The sequence below is a fragment of the Mus caroli genome, unplaced genomic scaffold (assembly GCF_978045245.1).
Source record: "Mus caroli unplaced genomic scaffold, Mus_caroli_1 scaffold_18, whole genome shotgun sequence".
NCBI lineage: Eukaryota > Metazoa > Chordata > Mammalia > Rodentia > Muridae > Mus > Mus caroli.
Window position 1 is genome coordinate 36,118,052 of NW_028227273.1, and position 20,414 is coordinate 36,138,465.

General features: G+C 38.4%; 1 long non-coding RNA gene across 3 annotated transcripts in view; it reads right to left on the bottom strand.

Moving 5' to 3' along the window:
• Positions 1-17,930, bottom strand: part of LOC115029761 (uncharacterized) — a 32,431-nt gene extending 14,501 nt beyond the window's left edge. For all 3 annotated transcript variants that reach the window (XR_003835325.1, XR_003835326.1, XR_015045945.1), the window contains exons 1-2: positions 17,860-17,930; positions 11,575-11,661 (exon numbers count right to left, since the gene is read on the bottom strand). This is a non-coding gene — a long non-coding RNA (uncharacterized LOC115029761). The remainder of the gene's footprint in view (positions 1-11,574; positions 11,662-17,859) is intronic.
• Between the last annotated feature and the right edge of the window lie 2,484 nt (positions 17,931-20,414).

Below are 20,414 nucleotides of genomic sequence, written 5' to 3' on the forward strand. Positions count from 1 at the left end.
TTTTCTTTTTTTCTCTTTCATACTATACATCCCAATCACAGTAGCCTTTCCTCCCTCAATTCCTGCCATTTCCCTACCACCTCTTCTGTCTTCCTCTGAACTACTGATTCTCCATTTATCTTCAGAAAAAAATGGTCTCCCTCCACTAAACACAGCAAAAGTATATGACAATATCCAGATTATTATGTGGGTTCTGGGAGTCTGAATTTAGCTCAGCAGGTTTGTTTGACAAGTGCTTTACCTACCCTGCTATATCCCATTCCCGGACATTCCTTTCTTTTAAGATACACAATCACATTATTGATTTAATGCTGACAACCAACTTTTTATGTGTATGACAATTTGAGACACTGGTTCTTACCAAACGCTCAGCACAAATAGGGATTACAGAGTACACAAATGATCTATTTCCAGGAATTTTCTGGAAAAGAGGACTGTCACCAGTTGGTCTTGATATTTTTCTTGTTTTTGTTTTCTTTTCAATGCCACATATCAGTTGAGAGGCTAAAGGATGGAGGAGCTTGCCTCTGAAGGTTCCAACTGTAAGCTATCACTGACTAAAGGAAAGTTTGTGACACTGGGAAAGATACGCAGTTAAAAAGCTTTATTTGAAATCATTCTTACAAGGTAGGGAGCTATTCTCTAACTATGAATTTCTCAAAAGTTTTAAATATGTGTTTTATATGTGAGTTTTATTTACACATACATAGACACACAGGCAAGGTTAAAGAACTTTTGCACATGTTCTTCTACCAGCCTGTAGTGTAGTGTAATCAGTCACAGTCATCTTTCCAAGGCAGCAATCAAACTAGATAACTGAGCAGTCATAGGCTGCATCAGTAACATACACCAGTTATAACTGTCCAGAGGTCTCCTCATAACAGATACATACAACAGACCCTCAATTTGAAGATGAAGACACTGACATCTCCATTAACCTAAGTGATCCTCTTTTTTAAAATGGTCTTTTTTGTCCTTATGCCTACCTTTCTTTGAAAAACTGCAGGCTTCACTGGGACCATGCAGAGCCTCACACAATTCATCATGTTGAAGAGACAAATCACACCAATTTGTGCTCAGGGGGAAAAAAAATCTCAAGCAACTTCTCCATAATTTAGACCACAGGATCTTGGCTGAAATATTTAACAGTATTCAGAAGAAAGAAAAAAAGGAATATAGAATTTATTAGGTACTTGTGATAAATCAGACATATTTCATAGATTTTTAAATATCAGAGAAAGAGAGAGGGGGGCAGAGACAGGGGGAGAGTATGTGAGTATGTGTATGTGTGATGTTTCTATGTTCATGTTCATGTGCAAAAGTCAAGGCATGTCCATAGCACAGCACATGTCTGGACATCTGTCCTTGATGTCTACCATGTTTGAAATAGGGTCTTGTTCACCACTGCATATTCCAAGATGAATGGCCCATAAGAGTCAAGATGTTCTCTTCTCTCATCTCACAGCTTACCATGGGAACCCTAGATTTACAGATATGAACTACCGTGCACAACATTATTTGGCATCTGAGGATCCAAATTATGCTTTACCCATCCAGCTAAATTCACATCCTGATACATATTTTTGTAGTCAATTTCGCAATTTTACATCCAAGAACAGATAAATAGCATTCAGCATAATAAGCATCATATAATACTCTAAGACAAGCTATCAGACATTTTCATGGGCTAGCTCTCTAGCTCTATATAAATACATTTACCAACTACACCACTAATTCCCATTTCCTACACACATGTGAAGACTTTGAGGCCTAGAGGGATTAAGTGATTGGCCAAGATAATTGAAGGGCTAGATGTCCGCAATGAGGTCTGGTGTCAAGAAATGTGGTCCCTATACATTGATCTAAGGAAAAGACTCCTATCCTCTTGCAAGCATGCCTAACATGCAAATACATCTATCCTGTCATATCTGCTGACAACTCACAAGACAAGCAGAGAGTCTCTGAGACAGAGGTCAGAGAGGCCTTCTATGATATCCAGTGTCTCCTGTATTTGCATGGCTGCTACACTTATAAATCTCTGAGGAGCTATGTGATTGCCTATACAAGTCCTGCATAAGTCAGTCAGCCTTCTAGCAGGATTCATAGGGAGCTGGCTGGGTTCCACACTTAGGTAAGTAGCTATTGAAAATCAATAGATGCTGGAGGAAATTGGGGGTGGGATTGGTTTCACTAGGGGTGTGGCTTCTTATAAGCTGAAGATGTAACAAATGATAAGTTTATGTGGTCATGGCAGCACTACTGGGCTCTGTTACAAATGAAATAAAAAGAAGATATGACATTCGCATAGTGACTTGAAGGTCTGGGCAAAGCTGGGGTAGGTGTGTAGGGAGAGTGGATATAATACGATTAAAATACATGAAATTCTAAAAGAATTGATACATTATTTTAGAGATACAAATACAATTGTCTAGGAAACTGGAATATATAGAATATTAATTTGAAACTCTTGAACACTTACATACCTTCATGTTCCACTCCAATGTTTCTGTTAACTGAGCCATAGATGCAAACATAACAAACAGAATACAAGAGATAGAAGAGAGATTCTCAGGTGTAGAAGAAACCATAGAAAACATTGAAACGACAGTCAAAGAAAATGCAAAATACAAAATATCTCCTAACTCAAAACATCCAGGAAATCCAGGACACAACGAGAAGATGAAAACTATGGATAATAGGTATAGAAGAGAGCAGAGTCTCAACTTGAAGGACCAGTAAATATCTTTAACAAAATTATAGAAAACTTCCCTAACATAAAGAAAGTGATGCCCATGAACATACAAGAAGCCTACAGAACTCCAAATAGACTGGAACAGAAAAGAAATCCCCCCTTTACATAATAATCAAATCAGCAAATGAACAAAACAAAAAAAGAATATTAAAAGCAGTAAGTGTAAAAGGTCAAGTAACATATAAAGGCAGACCTATAAGACTTACACTAGACTTCTAGCCAGAGACTATAAAAGCTAGAAGATCCTGGGCAAATATTATAGAGACCCTATGAGAACATAAATGCCAGCCCAGGCTACTATACCCAGAAAAACCCTCAATTAACATAGATGGAGAAATAAAGATATTCCATAACAAAACCAGATTTACACAATATCTTTCCAGAAATTGAGCCCTATAAAGGATAATAAATGGAAAACTCCAACACACGGAGGGAAACTACACCTTGAGAAAGCAAGAACATAATCTTTCAAAAAATCCAACAGAAGATAGCCCCACAAACATAATTCCACCTCCAACCACAAAAATAACAAGAAACGACAATCACTTTTCCTTAATATCTCTTAACATCAATGGACTCAATTCCCCAATTAAAAAACAAAAGCAAAAAAACATAGACTAACAGAATAGATATGTAAACAGAACCCAGCATTTTACTGCCAGACTGGATATGTAAATAGGACCCAGCATTTTGCTGCATACAGAAAAGACACTCAGTGATAAAGGTATACACTACCTTTAAGTGTTAAGTGTGTGCATATGTATACATATTTAAATGGATGTAGGTTCACATGTTTGAGCATGCACATAGAAAGCATAATCTAGCATTGAGTGCCTTTCTTGATCACACTCCACTTTATGTACTGAAGTAGGATCTCTCATTCAAACCCAGAGTTAAACATTTTGGCTAGTCTACCTTGCTAGTATTCTCTAAAGATCCCTGTCTCTGCTTACACATGCTAAGATTACAGATGGCACTTACATGGGTATTGTTCCCTGAATACCTTTCTCATGCTTGTTAGGCAAAAGCATTATCCAGTGAGCTATCATTGTAGGGAAACAAAAACTTCTGTCTGTTTAGAAAATCCATGCCCATGTCATGGGATGGCGTTTCTTCAAATACATACCCACATATGTGTTTATATGGTGCATCAAAACTTAGGCAAGGATACAGCAAGGATTAATCATCGCAAGTCTACCACTTGTAAACTTGACACCCCAAACCATCATCGTCACTTTAAATAGTAACATTCTACATCTGTCCCCCAAGATCCTGTTTTTCCTCTGAAAATACTAAATACATTTAGCCCAGTGCTAAAAGTCACTAGTGTCTTTAATAGTCCCAGTGTAGTGCTCAAATATACAAAGTACCCAGATGTGGGGCAGTGGGCTGCGCACAGACAGCCTGGTCCCCAGTCGAGCAAAAGTCTGGAACCCCAGGAACCCGATGGGTGGTGATTTCCACCTACATGGGACGGAAGGTGTTCGATCATGTCCCCTGGACCCGTGGCTTCTGTCGAAATTACCACCCCACAGCCCCTGCGGGAGAGGTGTGTGGCTATCAGTCACACAGGACCTTCCCACATGCAAATAAGGTTTTCCCTAAGCTCTCAGTCCAAGCCAATGAAAGGTACCTGCTGTCGAACTCTGAATCACCCCCCAAACTGTATAAATACTATCCAGGGAGTTAAAGGTGAATGAGAACTACTCCATCATCTGAGTCTTTTGTTCCAAGAGCTGTAACACCGGGGAAGAGATCTTCTCTCCCGAAGTGCCACCTGAGGTTCCCGCACACTCCTCACTGGATAGTCTGCTTCTTGTTGGCCCAGCTAAACCTGACTCAGTGCAGAGCTGCTCGGAGTTACCGAGTGACCTGGGTGGCATGGCAGAGACTTTGTCTCCTTGCCCACACTCACTTCCTTTTGCCGGAACCTTCGCACCAGTCCTGGCCAGAGATCTCCATGAAAAACCTCTGGTACGCAGGCCTACACCCAGAAACTCAAGACAAATTCTTAATTATAAGCTCCTGTGAGATAAAAAAAAAAATGGATTAAGGAGTTCCTATACAGAATTCTACAAACTAGACCAAGGGGAGACAGGAAAAATAAATACTAGAGCAAAGTTGTAATAAAACATGGAATAAAATCACAAAGGAAGAAAGGCTTTCTTACGACATAGTGTCTGGTCAACCTATGATTCTACTTATGTATTTCCAGGAATTGTTTACACTTGTACCTCCATTTTTTATCTCACCTCAACATTAAGAAACACCTTCCCCTCTGTTATGAATCCTCATTGTTGATAGACTCTGTATCCGGATCTACAACCACAATGTAGCTTAGCTATGGGAGCATCTTTTTAGATGAAAATCTCCACTTGTGGGCTGGGGATAGTGCTTCCTATATATGCATTGGGTCCTGAATTTAATCTCCAGGACTCATGTGCAAGGCCTGAGCATGGTGTCATGTGCTTATAATTCTAGATGATGACAGACAGACAGACATAGGCAAATCCTTGGGGCTGCCTAGCCAGACAGTTTAGGTTATTCAGTAGATTCTCTAATCAAGGCCAATGAGAGACTGTCTCAAGAAGGGAAAAAGAGGTAGCCCAACTAAAGAAGACATCCAAGGTTATTCTGTAGCCTCCACACATATGTGCCCCGCACATACACATCAATGACCTTACCTTAGTTCCATAACAATTGGCACTGACTGTTGGGTGGCTTCCATAGGCTCATATGTTTGAATACTTGGTCCCCAGTTATTAACTGTTTGGAGAGGGTAAGGAGGCCATACCTTCCTATCACTACATTGATGTGACCTCTCTATCTATTTAGGAAGAAGGAGTGTGTCACCGGGAGTGGGCTTTAAGGTTTCAAAATTCCATACCTGGCCTGGTCTCTCTCTATGCCTCCATGTTGGGATCAGAGGTAAGCTCTCATCAATGACTCCAGTAACATGCCTACCGACCTGCTACCATACTCACCACCATGATTTTCTTGGCCCCTCTGAAACTGTGAGCTAGCACCAAATTAAATGCTTTATTCTTATAAGTTGCTTTGCTCATGATATCTCTTCACAGCAATAGAGCCAAGACCCTAGCCTACTCTTTTATGATTTCTGTACAAACAGACATGTGTGGATTTTTCTTGGTATAAGGCTGTGGTTCTCAACATTCCTAATGCTGTCACCCTTAATGGAGTTCATTATATATAGTGAGGACTTTGGTTTCTTTATGTTTTTGTTTTAATGCCAAATTAGACATATGGAGCTGCTTCAGATTGCTCACAGCAGCTGACTATGATTTGGCTCATGCCCTAGTAGGTCCGTTATTCTGCCAGCTGAAGATACCTTTTATTTGCAATTTTGAGGACTCTTGAGAGGGTATATAAAAGGGCCAGAACACAAAAAGGCTGCTGTAGCTGCTGCTCCCTGTGCTGCTGTTCTTGCTATTGCTGATCCCTGTTGTTGTTGGTCTCTGCTGTTGCTGATCTCAGCTGTTGCTGATTTCTGCCACTGGTGGTTACTGCTGTCATTTTTGTTGCATTTCAGCTGCTTTTGCTGAATTTCTAGTCTGTCACTTGCTGGATTGCTGGATTGATGTGGGAAGTATCCTAATAACTATGATTGGAGTTGCACCTAGGAATTTGGTGCCCTGAACCACAGGAAGTGGTCTAAACAGAAGTAAGCTCCTTGACTCTCTAACTGTTCATCTCACTGACCTAGTGTTGGAAGTTAAAAGAGGTTGGTGTAGAAAAGAGTGGTAAGAAAAAAAAAGCCAATGGAGCAGCCAAAAATTCCCATTACATTTATTTGTCGTGTCCTCATACCATGAAGTTATTTTTGTTGCTACTTCATCACTAATTTAACTACTTTTATGGGTCATAATGTAAATATTGTTGGAGATAAAGGTTTCCCAATGGGGTTGTAACCCACAGATTGAAAACCTCTAGTATAAGTGATCCTTGAAAATACTGCTAAGTTGATTTATAATTGCTATATCAGAACTCATGTTCTTGTAGTTATATCATCCCCTGTGTTGGTACAAAATATAGGGTGAAAATATTAATCTGAAATAACCATTTTGACATCATTCATAATTCAGAAATTCTGAGCCCAGATGCTGTGAACATTCACATTCTTTCAGTGCTAATCCTCTGTTCTTTTCCAGAGATCTTGAGTTTCAGCAGTCACACCAGTGAGCACACCCAAACTTGTTTCTCTTCACGGTCTAAGAGAAATAAGAGTGTAATTGCTCTCCCACAGCTAATAACAGATGACTGATCCAGACACTTGTCAGAACCTCTCAGCAAGCATATGTGTCTCTCTGCTTGGTCTCGCCAGTCTTCTGGCTTCTGCAGGAACACATGCCATGCACAGGAGAAAACAGATGAGAAAAGAAATACTTCAGGCTGGAGAGATATCAGCATTTCTATATACAAACCCACCACTAGCAAATTCCATAGAATGTTACCTCCTTGCAAAAGAGAGCTGAATTTTTAACAGCATTCAAGAAATATTTAGAAATTTACTAAACTTTAGGAACTTGTTTTGACCAAGAAAAAAGCCACATGTAAGGAACCCCAACTATATTTTTCTGACATTGAGAAATTAGTTTTCTTTCTTTCTTTCTTTCTTTCTTTCTTTCTTTCTTTCTTTCTTTCTTTCTTTCTTTCTTTCTTTCTTTCTTTCTCTCTCTCTTTTCTTTTCTTTCTTTCTCTCTCTTTCTTTCCTCTCTCTCTCTCTCTCTCTCTCTCTCTCTCTCTCTCTCTCTCTCTCTCTTTCTTTCTTTTTTTCTAACATATTTACTTTACTTACATTTCAAATGTTATCCCCTTTCAGGATTTCAGCTCTGAAAAATCCGCTATCCCATCTCCCCCTCCCACTGCTAACCAACCAGCCACTCTAGCTTCCCTGTCCTGGTATTCTCATACACTGGGGCATCGATTCTTCACAGGACCAGGGGCCTCTTATCCCACTGATGACCAACAAAGCTATCCTCTGCTACATATGTGGCTGGAGCCATGGGTTTCTCCATGTGTACTCTTTGGTTGGTGGTTTAGTCCCTGGGCATTCTGGGGGGATACTAGTTGGTTTGTACCCATGGGAGGAGATACAGAGACAAAGTGTGGAGCAGAGACTGAAGGAAAGGCCATCAAGAGAAAAGAGACTGTCGCACCTGAGGATCCATCTCATATAGAGTTACCAAATCCAGACACTATTGTGCATGCCAATAAGTGCTTGCTGACAGGAGCCTGATATACCTGTCTCCTGAGAGGCTATGCCAGTGTCTGACAAATACAGAGGCATATGTTTCAGCCAACCATTGGAATGAATGCAGGGCCCCCCAATGGAGGAGCTAGAGAGAAATGACTTTTCAAGTAAGAAAAATTATGAAACTTTATTCAGTGTAAGATATATATATATATATATATATATTTTAATGACAGGGTTTCTCTGTATATCCCTGGCTGTCTTGGAACTCACTTTGTAGACCAGGCTGGCCTCAAATTCAGAAATCTGCCTGCCTCTACCTCCCAAGTGCTAGGATTAAAGGCATGCACCACCACTGCCCAGATAGTGTAAGTTATTTTATTTAAAACATTCATAAACTCCCAATGAGCTGAGTCATAGAAATCTCCCTTTTTCCCACTTCCCCATGCTCCCCACCTCCTCTTCTGTTCACAGAATTCAAGTTTGCACTAACAGTCCCTTGTGTGGTATTATGGTTAGTATTTATTGCCAATTTTAACAGATTATAAAATCATCTAGAAAACCAATTCCTGAACTGGAATAGAGGTAGAAAGACATTCCCTATGTGTGGAAGCAACATGCCATAGGTTAGGATCCTGGACTAAATTAGAAGTGAAAAGTTAACTGAGCCCCAGCATCTATCTCTCTGTGGATGCCATGTGATTGGCTACATCATGCTCCAGCCACCATGTATTCTCTACAATTAAGGACTGTGTACTGACACTGTGACACAAAATTGATATTTCATTTTATTGTTTGTTTGTTTTTGAGACAGGGTTTCTCTGTATAGCCCTGGCCATCCTGGAACTCACATTGCAGACCAGGCTGGCCTCGAACTCAAAAATCCGCCTGCCTCTGCCTCCCAAGTGCTGGGATTAAAGGCATATGCCACCACTGCCCGGCTCTGATCTTTCATTTCTTAAGTTGCTTTCATTATTTATTTTGTCATATCAACAAGATGACTAATAATACTGTGCTGAAGAATTGTTGCACAGTTGTCACTCTTTCTACGGCCCTAAGCTGCTCCTGTGGCACATGGGAAGAGGAGAGAAACTACTTCCCACAGACTCTTTCACTAGCCTGGTATCTTTCTAAACTTTCCATGGAGATGGAAAAGAGATAAGAGGCAGAAGCCATTTCGCTTCCAGTAGCTAACAAGGAAGAAGAGAAAACACCCTTTGATGAGAAAACACCCTTTGATGGTGAACATGTAAGACTCTCAGCAGTTATTTCTTATATGTGTCAGTGAGGTCTACTTATTTCAACCTGGGGTGGTGAGTCAGAAGTTGCCACAAGGCAGTCAGAAGGAAAATGAGGTCATTGTCAGTGCCTGATAATTAAAGCATCTCAGTCAAGACATTATAGTGTCTCCTTACAAGAAGACCAGCCACTTCACACAAATACAACTCAGCACATAGGAGATTGAAACACCAGCTTCATCAGAATAAGGGAAGCATCCTCCTTCCATTCTCAGATACTGTTCTTTCTCAATAGTGTTTTAGCTGCTACAAAATTTGCAGTCAGACTGGAAGTCAATTTGAGTTGTAATTCTACAAGGTGATGGGCCAGGAGACATGTCAGTGTTGTAGCTCTCCAAAGAAACTGGAGCGATAACTAATGCCTAGGCTATGAGATTGAAGGTTTGTGAGAAAGGTATTGGTCATAAAACTGGTATCAGGAGTTATAACAAAGAGGCATCACAAAAGGAGGTCAGAGCAAGCAGGCAATTGTGTCCTGAGTAGCTGCTTCTCAAAGAAGAGTTGTTTCAATATTTGTCCCAATAAACAAAAAACAAACAACAACAACAACAAAAAGACACTACATTTAAACAAGTCAGCCTTTTGGCCAACTGACCAGTGCCTATCCAATGGACTCTTGACTAAAATGACCAGTACATAAATTGAAGTTATACATCAATTTATGAACATGGACTTCCACTGGCTCTTATGGTTGTCAATTGCCCTGCCTTTCAGAAAAGAAAATCATATTGTAATATGGCATCATTCTTCAGAGAAGCATCCAGACATCTTGTATTTATATTTATTATATATTATATTTGTATTGAGTCCCTTCCAATGAAGAGCTATCAATTTTCCTTCACGTGAATGAAGTTGTTCTGGATTTGGGTTTGGCCTCTGTGATTCTAGCACTTTTAACTAACCAGAATCAACGTGTCTACTTCTAAACTACCACTTTCATTAAACATTATTTTTTAAATGAAGTCTATTCAGCAGAAAAAAATAAGGTGAAAAGTGGAACAATATTCACCAATAAATTTATTGAGAACCTAAGATCAATCAGCAGATACCACCTAAGAAAGATGAATGTGGGGGGCATGTGCTTGTAATCTTAGTTCTGAAGAGGCAGAGAGGTAGACAGATCTTTGACGTGTGTTGAACAGCTAGCTAGCCTGCTTGATGAATTATATCCTAATGAGAATACCTGCCTCAAAAAATAAGTAGACAGCATCTGAGGAATGACTGAGGCTATCATTTGGCCTCCATATACATGCACATGTGCATGTATGTACAGTAAGTGTGCACTTTTCCCAGACACAGAGAGGGGGAAAGTTAGACAATAACCTTCTATTCTTGCTTTTAAAACAGAAAGAAAGAAAGAAAGAAAGAAAGAAAGAAAGAAAGAAAGAAAGAAAGAAAGGAAGGAAGGAAGGAAGGAAGGAAGGAAGGAAGGAAGGAAGGAAGGAAGAAAGAAAGAAAGAAAGAAAGAAAGAAAGAAAGAAAGAAAGAAAGAAAGAAAGAAAGAAAGGAAGAAAGAAAGGAAGGAAGAAAGGAAGGAAAGAAGGAAGGAAGGAAGGAAGGAAGGAAGGAAGGAAGGAAGGAAGGAAGGAAGGAAGGAAGAGAAGGAAAAAGAGAGAGAGAGAGAGAAAGAAAGTCCCAAATGGTTGATTTACCAAATAAAGTCTCAGAAGCCAGATGCCGTGGTGAAAGCCAGCTCGCTCAGAGACAAGTTGAAACATCCAGCTGACTTACTACTCCACTGAAGTCCCAGAAGGAAAAGGCTCTTTCTCCAAATTGTCTTAAATACTCTTCAGCTTAAAGACCCAACTTTCTATTCTTGTTCTCTCCCTGTCAACTGGTTGTTTACTTCACCTCTTCACTTTTCTTTAATGTTATTTAATCTTGTTTACAGAAATCTTTTTGGATTAAAGGTGTATACTAGGGCTGAGCCCCATGAAAACAATCTGTTTACAATAAACAGAAAGCCCTTGGATAAATGGTGTGTGATAGGGTTGAGACACACCACAACAAAGTTTTTCCAGTTCACAGTTTTGGAGTTCACAATATGATCAAGTATCCTGTAATAGTACCACCCATGATTCTAACTTTCATAATTATACAGAAAACTCTAGAATATTGCTTTCTAGAATATTGCACCTACATAATAGAAACTCGACTTAGCACAGCCTTGGAAAAATCACTATACAGAATTTAAAAGTGATTTGTACAATGCCTGTGAAAATGAAAGAAGGAAGTTCCCAGTAATGAAAGTAAGAGTAATCACTCATACTCTAATTCTAGCAAATGAACTGGAAAGTTCTTCTTCTTCTTACCTTTAACCCTGTGTTCAGATGGTTTAGAGACCTTTGTTCCTGGGACAGCAAGGTTCTTCTGAGAGATACAACAGTGGGTCCACTGAACTATATGGAGATGAGCACTTGGGTGAGGACAGTGTATCAAGTTTAATGCTATTTTATGACTATAAAAGAGTAATGGAAAATGATTTAAATAACCAAGGCAAGACAAAATGTAACCAAAATCCAGAATATTCCTTAGGATGTCTTTATTCTGTGCTTCATGACAAAAGTTTCTGAGTATTGAAGAGCTAGTAGTTAGATTTTTCAAAAGTATATGTTTAAGTCATCCCACTTGCTGAAGAATGTTGATCAAGTTAATAATTAGTTGAATGCAAAGGGAATTTAGAATGAATAATAAAAATTATAATAAATTAAAATGCCAAATATTTTAACTATTTCTGTCAACTAGTGTATGATAGCTATTTAAACTCTTGATTGTTTTTATATTTATACATCTACCAATTTTCAAGCATTTTACTCACTTTGATTTTATATACTATAATTGGTGATGGTTTAGTCTTGAAGTAGCAAGATGCTAAAGAAGAATTATTACTGATAAACTAGGATTGTGAATTTAATTTGGAGGTAGGTGCTATTCCTCTTATAATTCTGTTACTTTCATGTCACAGACAGAATGAGAAGATCTTTGTTGTGGGAGTGTCCTAAGGTAGAAGCATACTGTGGTTATTTATAATCTGGATGTTTAAATATATGCATAGATTTGTTTACTAATCCTGTTAAGGCAAAATTGTGATCTGTCCTAGATGGTGCTAGATATGATTTGCTGGTCAGCACCATCACTGTTACTTTTAGCTCCACCCTGCACTCAGAGGCTGCTTGATTGAGAAACATGTTCTCAGATGCTTTTCAAATATGGTTCTTTTGAAGATATGCCAAAAGTAGGATCTCCATTGATACTAGAAGGCAAATATCAATAGGAACATGCAAATGGGCTTTAGGTGTTTGAAAATAATTGTTTTTTATTCACATTAAAAGTGATACCCATCATACAATAAAATTTCTGTATCTCTATTAAAAACATAGAAAATACCATTGTTAATAAATGAATAAATAAAGAAATACATGAAAAAAGAGGATGAATAGATATTTTTTGCATGCATCATGGATATATGTATGGATACATGGATACATGAAAGATGAAACAATTGATGTATGGATACATGGGTAGACATAAGGAAACGAGGACTATATTATATATTCAAGGAATTTGATATGTAAAGAAAATTTTTAATGAAATGGGGATAAAATTGTGGTTTTGAACTTTGTTTTAAAGGTAAATGAGAAGGCATCAAATATTAAAAGAACATTAAACATTAAATGAAGTATCTTCATGCTTCCTGTAATGTTAAAAAGCACACTACCGCCTTTCCAGGAGTTTGGTCTGTGCTCCCACTTTAGCTGTAAGATTGGCTGCCTCTGGTCTCCCTCCTGACAACAGCCACCTCCACGAACAGCCAACTGGCATCTCTCCTGGGAGCTGCCATATCTTAACCAGCCACTCCTACTTAATTTTGTTAAGCAGCCAGCTTCTGCACCGCTTTGGCTCAAGGATGAAAAACACTTCAGACAGCTTTATTGTTTTAGAACTGGCCAGATAATTCGTGGACAGAGAATCTCCTGCCCTAACCTTATCAGCTAACCTATATCAGTCATCTGCTGATGGTGGAGGCCCCCAGTTCTGGTGGCCCCAAGACCATACATGGTTGTTGTGTTCTTCTCAGTGCAAAGCCTTGCCTGAAATCTTTTCTTTTCCTTTCTCTTGACTTCCTCCTGGGACCTGGAAGTCTCACCTTTACCCTTTGCCCAGCAATTAGCTCCTGGCTACTTTATTGACACAATCAAGAGATCATTAGGGAAACAGCTCCTTCCCTATTTCCCGGGAGAATGAGAGTTTTAATTTGCTAGAGAGGATGATTATGACTATAAATTTAAGTGGAGAATAGATGGAGAAATGTGGAGTCTGAAAGAAAGATGTCATCTAGACCCTAAGAGAACACAATTGCCAGCCTATTATACTATACTCAGAAAAACATTCATCATAGATGGCAAAACCAAGATATTCCATGAAAAAAATTAAACATTATCTTTCTATTAATCCAGCCCTATAGAGGATAGTAAAATGAAATCCCCAACACAAATAGACTAACTACATCCAAGAAAATATGGGAAACTAAACAGATCACAAAAAGCCAAAAAGTAAAGACTCATACACACATCATACCACATCTATCAACAAAAATAACAGGAACTAACAATCATATCTCTTTAGTATCTCTCAGCATCAATGAACCCAATTTCACAATAAAAAGGCAGACACTAACAGAATGGATACACAAGCACTATCCAGCATTTTGCTACACACAAGAAACAAATTTCAGTGACAAAGACAGATACTACCTCAGACTAAAAGGCTGGAAAAAAGTTTTCTAAGGAAATGGTCCCAAGAAACAAGATGAGGTTTCCATACTAATATCCAATAGAATAGACTTTCAACAAAAAGTTATCAAATTAGATTCAGAAGACACTTTATATTCATCAAAAGAAAAATCCACCAAGAGGAAGTTTCAATTCTGAATATCCATGCCCCAAATGGAAAGGCATTCACGTTCATAAAAAACTTAACAAATTGAACCCCAGACAATAGTGAGCGACTTTAAAAATGAACTTTCACCATTGGACAGGTCATTATGGCTGAAATTAAACACAGACATAGTGAACCTAATAGAAGTAATGAACTAAATTAATTTAGCAGATATCTACAGAACATTTCACCCCCAAAACAAGAGAATATACCTTCTTCTAAGCACCTCACAAAACCTACTCCAAAATTGACCATTTAATCATTCATAAAACAAGCCTCAAAAATACAAGAGCAATGAAATAATTCCATGGTTTCTATCAGATCACCATGGACAATGGATAGATTTCAATATCAACAAAACGAACAGAAATCTCATATACTCATAGAAACTGAACAACTCTTTGCTCAATGATAACTTGGTCAGGGAAGAAATAAAGAAGCCAAAGACTTCATGAAATTCAATGAAAATGGAGACACATCATACCAAAACTTATAGAACACAATGAAAGCAGTGTTAAGAAAATTCATAGCACTAAGTGCCTTCATAAAGTCATTGGAGAGATCCCATACAAACAACTTAAAACACACCTGAAAGCTCTAGAACAGAAAGAAGCAAATATACCCAAGAGGAGTAGATAGCTGAAACTAGTCAAAAACAGGGCTGAAATCAACCAGTTAGAAACAAAGAGAATGATACAAAAAATCAACAAATGAACAGCTGGTTCTTTGAGAAAATCAGCAAGGTGAATACACATTAGCCAAACTAAGTAGAGGGCACAAGACAGCATCCAAATTAACAAAATCAGAAATGAAGAGAGAGACATAACAACAGAAACCAAAGAAACATAGGAATATAACCTGAGGAAATCCCAAAAAACTATCAGAACCTACTACAAAAGTCTGTACTATGCAAAATTGGAAAATCTAGATGAAATGGATGGTTTTCTAGACAGATCCCATGTACCCATGTTAAATCAAGAGCAGGCAAAATGTCTAAACAATCCCATAACCCCTAAGGAAATAGAAATTGTCACCAAAGACCTCCCAAGGTAACAAAGCCCAGGGCTAGATGATTTTAGTGCAGAATTCTATCAGGCCTTCAAAAAAGACCTGATACCAATATATTCCATAAACTAGAAACAGAAGTAACACTACCTAATTTGCTCTATGAAGCCACAACTTCTCTGATACCTGAACCACACAAAGACCCAACAAAGAAAGAGATCTTCTGACCAATCATGCATATGAATATCAATGCAAAAGTACTCAGTAGAATTCTCAAAAATTGAAACCAAGAACACATCAAACTCTTCATTCATCATAATCATGCAGGCTTCATCCCAGGGTTGCAGGGATGGCTCAATTTATAAAAAAAAATCTCTCAACATAATACACTATACAAAAAACTCAAAGAAAAAACGCCACATGATCATATCATTAGATGATGAAAATGCCTTCAACAAAATACAACATCTCTTCATGTCAAATTTCTTGGAAAGATCAGAAATTTGTGGCACATACCGAAATATAAAGAAGCAATTTATAGCTTCAATCCCTGAAAAAAAAAAAAGAAAGAAAGAAATCAAGGAAGACCTCAGAAGATGGAAAGATCTCCCATGCTCCTGGATTGGTAGGATTAACATAGTGAAAATGACCATTTTACCAAAAGCAATCTGTAGATTCAATGCAATCTCCATTAAAATTTCAACACAATTCTTTTCAGACGTGGGGAGAGCAATTCTCAACTTCATGTGGTAAAATGAAAAAACCCAGGATAGCCAAAACAATTCAACATTAAAAGAAATTCTGGGGGAATCACCATTCTTTTTTTTTAAAAAGATTTATTTATTTTTATTATATGTAAGTACACTATAGCTGTCTTCAGACGCACCAGAAGAGGGAGTCAGATCTCGTTACAGATGGTTGTGAGCCACCATGTGGTTGCTGGAATTTGAACTTCGAACCTTCGGAAGAGCAGTCGGGTGCTCTTACCCACTGAGCTATCGCACCAGCCCATTCTTGACCTCAAGCTTTATTATAATAGTGCTAAAAACTGCATGGTATTGGTACAGAGACAGCTTGATCAATGGAATAGAATCAAAGACCCAGAAGTAAATCCACACACTATGTACACTAAATCTTTGACAAAGAAGCCAAAAACATACAGTGGAAAAAAGAAAGTATCTTCAATAAGTGGTGCTCATCTAACTGGCAGTCTGCTTGTAGAAGAATGAAATTAGATCCATATTTATCAACTTGCACAATGCTCAACTCCAGGTGAATCAAGAACCTCAGCATAAAACCAGATACACTAAATCTAATAAAAGAAAAGGTGGGAAAGAGCCTCAAACTCATACTCATAGGGGAAATTTTTCTGAAGAAACACCAAAAGCTTGGACTCTAAGATCAACTATTGATAAATGGGACCACATGAAACTGACAAGCTTCTGTAAGCCAAAAGACACAGTCAATATGTCAAATCGGCAGCCTACAGATTGGGAAAGAAATCTTCACTGAAACTACATCTGACAGAGTACTAATATTCAAAACATACAAGGAATTCAAGAAGCCAATCTCCAAAACCCCAATTATTCCAATTTAAAAAAAAAAATCAGGTATAGAGCTAAACAGTGAATTCACTACAGAATTCTGAATGTCTGAGAAGCAATTAAAGAAATGTTCAAAGTCTTTAGTCATCAAAGAAATTCAAATCAAAAGGACCCGAGATTCAACCTCACACCAATGAGAATGGCTAAGATCAAAAACTCAAGTGACATCATATGCTGGTGAGAATGTGGGAAAAAAAGAAAAAAGAAATCTCCTCCACTGTTTGTGAGATTTCAAACTGCTCTGTGAAATTCTGTGAGACTTCTACAACTGCTCTGGAAATAAATGTGGCATACCCAAAATATGCCACACCATACCACAAGGACATGTGCTTCACCATGTTCATATCAGCCTTATTTGTAATAGCCAGAAGCTGGAAATAACCCAGATGTCCCTCAACCAAAGAATGGATTCAGAAAATGTGGTTCATTTACACAATGCAACACTGTTCAGCTATTAAAAAATGAGGACAGCATGAATTTTTTTAGGCAAATAGGTGAAACTAGTGAGTTAACTTAGACCTGAAAGTACATATATAGGTAGGCACTCAGTGATAAGTGAATATTAGCTAAAATGTACAGAATACCTAAATATAATCTACAGACTGTAAGAAGTATAACAAGCATTAATGCCCAAGTGAGGAGGCTTCAACCCCACTTAGAAGGGGGAAGAAAATAATCACAGAAGGCAGAGGGAGGGAGCAAGTGCAGGCTTGGAGGTAATGGTGAGGAAGAACGGGATGAGGAACTGTGGGAGGGGGGTTAATGACTGCAGTGTAAATAAATAAAATAAAAAATTAAATGCATCTTAAGAAAGAAGAGCTCTGAATCCACCTTATGGTATTTTTTTCTCCAGATATTTAGAAGCCTAGTGAAGCTTACTAGGGCTCTCCAAAACTGCTTTCCAGTCACCAGAGCCAACTAACTATGAAAGGAAGAAGTCCCTGACCACTGCAAATGTCAGCACAACAGCTGGGTAATGGACTTATAAAATTATTCCAATCTGGAAAGAATTACAAGACAACTAAAAGGTTGAACAAATAAAATGCTTACCTCTTTCTAAAGTACAGCCTTCTGGGCTATTTTACTGGCTAGGACAATGGAAGCTTGCCTGCAAAAGTTGCTAAGTACAAGAGCTAGTATAGAGCTATATTTGGATCATGCTCCTGTCCTATCATTCTTGAATTCATGACACGAAAGTAGTTGATTATTTTCCATATACAAGCATGAGAACAGGTATGCAAAGTGTCTGCTAAATATAAGTCTAATTAAAAAAGCAACAGTCAAGTGCCTGCCAAGCTAATTTCATCTGGTTGTACTCTCATACAGAACCCAAATAGGCAACCATCTCACTAGCTAAGTTGTTGCTAACTTAACTTTTAGGAGAAATTGCACAAACTGTGGTGAATAGATGAGAATGCCAGAACTTGAAACAACACCTAAAAGACAGAGGCTCTGTCTTTGGTCTTTGCATGTCAATGACCAGCTCAGTTCTAAAGTATACCCAAGAGGAGCACTTAATGAGTGGATTTTCCCTTCGTCATGCTAGAAAGGTTTCTATTAGCAATACTTTATCTCAGATTAAAAGGTGTCCCTGCTGCATGAGCCCTCCAAGCGAGACTAGAACTTAAATATATAGCAGAAGTAAGTTTGCCTACATTGAGGTACCTGGGCCTCTGGACTCTGGGTGCAAAGATTAAATAAAGTAATGGAAAAGTCACTTCTGCTCTAGATTCAGACACTAGGGATCTTGTGGGCTTGTTAGCCAGCCAGTGGAGACTAGCGAGCAAGCTCTAGGTTTCAGTGAGATACCCTTTCTCAAAAATATGGTAGAAAATGACTAATGAAGACACCACATTTTGTCCTCTATCCTCTACTTTAACACACACACACACACACACACACACACACACACACACCAATTGACTGAGAGTTGATTAAATTCAGCCAAGGAGGTTCCATTTGTTTAATCTAACTTTTAGAAAAATGAGGCATGAATTGTGCTTACATGAAACTTCTGGAGCTCAGAAAGAGTGAAGAGCTAGAAGGTAGGACAATAAAGAATCAGAAGCTATACTTCCCCAAAGTGTGTGCTGTCTGCATTCAGGGAAATGTAAGCCTCCCCACCCCAAGGGGAGATATTGGGATCATCTAGAGGTTGCTCCACAAGGAGCCCATCAAGGAAGAAACTAACTTTTCTTGCTGCTACAACACAATTTCTACTACTGGACCCTTAAGGAAGGAAGGGCTACTGTGTGTCTAGTGGTTGAAGGTATAGTCAATTATAGTGGGAAAGGCATGGTTGTAGGATCATGAGACAAGGGGGTTCCTATTATAACTACAATTAGGAAGCAAGAAAATGTGAATGTTGACACTCAGTGTACTTCTCTCTATTGGTTCAGTCTGGCATGCCAGGCCATAAGAGGGTGATGCTATTCTCAGGGTAGGTTTGCTTATTTGGTTAAACTTTTCTGTAAACATGATCATAGATGCATTGAGAGTTGTATTTTCTTAGTGATTATAAATTTCAGCAAGTTTAGCATGAAGATGAACCAAGGATATGAGAGGAAGTATAAATATGTAGTAGAGAGTGACAACACAAGGTAGCTTTCTGCCAGCTCTCTGTTCAGCAGGTATAGAAAATCAGATAATGAAAATGAGAGACTGTATCTTAGAACAGAGCTAGGCAGAATATCTAACTCATACACAGGGCAGGAGTACAGTTTGAAAGGACACTCATGTAAATCTGGAAGTGAGACAGGAGGCATTTCTTAATGTAGTGGTTCCTATGTCAAACAAATATAACCTTTCTCTTATACAACATACATGTTGCAATCCAGAATTGATATTGTGAAACAGTGGTGTCCCTGTCCTTGCCTTTCAATGTTATTTCTTTTTTCATACACTCTCTACACCAAGAGGTTATCTGAGAATCCACACTCTCACTCTAAGATTGAAGCTGTCAAAACCATGTGTAGATATCATAAGTCATCTAGGAAAGGCTATGGCAAGCAAGTGAGTTTTCTGGAGATGACGCACCATTCGGCATGGCTACTATGGGTGTGCTTTGAGATATAATGTCCTCAGAGACTTCATTCCAGGATTATTTCTTATTGCTGACATGCCTTTCCTGCCATTATTACATAGCCTAATGATTCCTGGACAACAGCCCACCCTATTGGGAAGACCTCCTGCAGAGTCAATATAAAGATGTATTTTCACGAAGTAATGCTGTATGGATGAATTGATGATTTTGGAACTCCTGATTTTGATTTATACGATTCCCAAAAATTTAAAAGTAATCTCAAGGTAGCTTTTGAATAAAATCTGCAAGTAGAGGTCTGTAAACTTTCATGTGTTATGGGCTAAGAACACTAGGAAAAGATAGCAGGCTTGGAACAAATTTACAATAATGGAAAATATTTCTTCTAGGTTAAGAATAAGGCCACTATATGGTAGCTAAAGGCAATAAACTGTGAATGGGCAGTTTATTGTAGGTGGAAGGACAGAAAATAAATGCTGGACTAGTCTACCTGTACAAAACTTCAAAATAATAAAAAACTATGCAGATGAATTTACTCTTGATAAAACCATACTAATTTATGATG